At 39.5% G+C, this 3084-nt stretch overlaps 1 protein-coding gene across 1 annotated transcript in view; it reads right to left on the minus strand.

Moving 5' to 3' along the window:
- The window catches only part of LOC106013220 (collagen alpha-6(VI) chain-like), a 45001-nt gene that overhangs the window by 39521 nt on the left and 2396 nt on the right, over nucleotides 1-3084 (minus strand). The gene's annotated exons all lie outside the window — the stretch shown is intronic.

Here is a 3084-nt window from a genome sequence, read left to right on the forward strand (position 1 = left end):
GAGAGAGAGAGAGAGAGAGAGAGAGAGAGAGGGGAAGAAAGACCAAAAGGAAATGTTCATGACGGGAGAATATAGTTGGAGACAGAGAAGGAGCACGACGGAAAAAGAAATAAAACCCACAAAGCAAGATCAGGAGCTGATGAAGGGTGAGTAAAAGGCAAAGACAATAAGAAAAATCCAGGGGGTAAGTTTAATTGACCCTAACCGTGGACGACAATGAAAGAGAGGAATTTTTTTGGACAAGTGATAACGACGTTGCTTTTCGACTAGTAACTACAACGTCCCTTTTGGACCAGTAATTTCTACATTCCATTTGAACAAATAAAAAATGGGTCCATTTTGAACTAGCAGTTTTAACATTCCACCTGAACGAGCTAAATGATATGGGTCCATTTTGGAAAGGTAGCACGCATCGATGTCTTTCTCTAATTGTAGAACTGACTTTTCGTGTTGACTCTTCCGTTCGCTAAATTCAGTCTTTTGACAAAGATATAATTTGCGATTCAGACGGTTTGCTATGAAGGGAGGAGAATGTAGGACTTCGAGCTTTCTCAAAATCAGGAGTGTTCGGTAGAACTGAACGTTTTCTCTTATTCATTGATTAACTTATATTCGATGCCGCTAATAACTATAATCACTCTTGAGCCCGATTACTACCAGGCAAAATAAATTTACCAACTTAATTTATTGTCCAAGTTTGAAAGGGTATTACGTATACTGGTCCAAATAGGGCCGCACCTAATGCTAGGGAAACGATTGTTAGAACTATGAAAGCTAAAGCGAAACTGAAAATGTTCCACAAAAAATATAGTCTATAATAGGTACCTTCTGAATCTTTCAACACCTTCACTCTCAGACGTAGGCGAGCTGTTAAGGCTAACTAAGTCCAGAAAGCAAAATTTTACAGGAGAGAGAAAAATCTTCTTCATTCTTTTAACAATTGTACCGACAATAAGAACTGGAACTTTGGGCAAAATATTTCTTGACCAGAGGCAACCGATGCCACATATTAATAAAACTGCAATTGTTTCAATTTTCCAAATGTTGGGCTTAGTATATTTGATAAGCTTGCTGACAGAAAGCTCCGATTTTGTATTAATTTTGTTTATATTCAGATAAACGCTCTCTTGGAAGGCATAATTAATAGTAACATTATATGAAAAAAGTAATCATTTATTGTTTTCCACTTTATAACTAAATCCATCTATCAAAACATGAATAGAAATATTGCATGCTTTATGAACACAGAAACGTGTTAAGGAGAACATTATCAGGTATGCTCGACGAAAGAAATGTCTCCCAAAACGTCTCCAAAAGCGAAGCAGTTGCAAGTGCTCGGTAAAATAAAACATTAAAGGAAGCTTGGAGTGCATCCGCTACTTATTGCATGGATAAGCAAAGTACATGTGTATTGATGGAACAGATGTTTAAGAGAGAAAGATATTCTTCAAATTGTCCGTGGATAGGTAAAACTGAGGCAAGAGACTTCTCCCGAAGATATACTTTGGTAAGCAATATAGCACTGGCAACGTGTAGGTCCACCTTGAGCTTTCCAGCTGATAACCCTGGAGAAAAACACCAAACAGGCCCTTCCAGTTCCCATCCTAATCTTTGTTTTACTTTCTTCTGTCGACATCAGATATCTTTGCTTTGTCAACAGTTGTTGAAAGCTCTACATGGCACGATGTCATTTGAAAAGACCGTTCCATACTGTCTATTTTCCTTAGTCTAATTTTCCCTGAGGACGGGACTCTCCATCACGTGCCAGATGTGGGGGTTATCAGCCTTTGAAATCACTCACTACTGTAATCTTGTTGTTATAACTTTTAAACCTACAAAATGCCAAAATGACGTTTTTGATTAAACAATTCGCATGTACCTCCACCCTACCCCCCGCTTTCATTATCCCTCCTGTTCTTTCCTGAGCAATAGTGTTAATTCTGAACGGTTTTTATCATTCACGCCCCTGACCAGAGTCTTTTCGATATTTCTAACACAAAGATAAGTATTTTAAGGCAGAAATGGTTGATAAATTACTAAAATGCCGCTCTTCTCAGTTTGAAATATCATCTTACATTGCTTTGTTAATGTTTGCCTGCTCCATACCCCTCGTGAACAAGGTCCCCTTTTTTTCTTCGTCGATAACTAGACCGTTCCCATCCAGATTGTATTGCTCTATACCGCCCACACACTAAACATAGCCCAAAAAAATCTCTCGAGCTGAATGCATGATCTTCCGTTTCGTCAATCCACAAGGGCAGGCTTTTTATTTGCAGAAAAACAGAAAACCAGAACAGCTTTCAAATTGTCTGTCTGCAACCATGCACCCACCCAGGTGGCACGTGTGTTACCTCCCTCACGAAAAGGGCAGTTAATGGCATCGTTCTAATCGTTCTCGTGAGCCCTGTATAGCTAACATTCGCCGCTTGGCTGAACTGAATCGTATAAACAAGCTAGATAACTGGGTCGTGAGAAAAAAATGCCAGTCAGTGCCACCACGAACACTCACTATACAATTCGTTTTCGTAAGCGGTAAAGTTAAAATGAAGAGACGACACATTTAAAATTTCTTATGGAATAAATTTTAGAGTGTATAATAATTAAAAAGCCAGGTCATATCTTAATGTTGCCCACTGAAAATAGCAAAAAATTGGAGACAGCAAACCAGTACCATTGAAACAATACTGTGATTAACAGGTTTATCGCTGATGAGACAGACAAATGCCAGTAGCCATAAACAAACACACACATACACACTCACACACACACACAAACAAACAAACACATACACAGGTGCTCACAAACAAAAACAAACAACCTGTGATGCAGACACGCTATGAGAGGGGCTGATGGAAATAGAGAAAGAAGGAGACAAAGACCCAAGACGGTAAGATTAGGCAGGATATGGGGGCGGACAGAATGAGTGAGAGCCACAGAGAAGAGGGCGAAAGAAAGAGAAATGAAAATCCAGAGAAGTGGGTTGAAGAAAGACGGATAGATAGAGAGAGAGAGAGAGAGAGAGAGAGAGAGAGAGAGAGAGAGAGAGAGAGAGAGAGAGAGAGAGAGAGAGAGAGAGAGGTGAGA

Source organism: Aplysia californica, unplaced genomic scaffold (assembly GCF_000002075.1).
Source record: "Aplysia californica isolate F4 #8 unplaced genomic scaffold, AplCal3.0 scaffold00727, whole genome shotgun sequence".
Classification (NCBI taxonomy): domain Eukaryota; kingdom Metazoa; phylum Mollusca; class Gastropoda; order Aplysiida; family Aplysiidae; genus Aplysia; species Aplysia californica.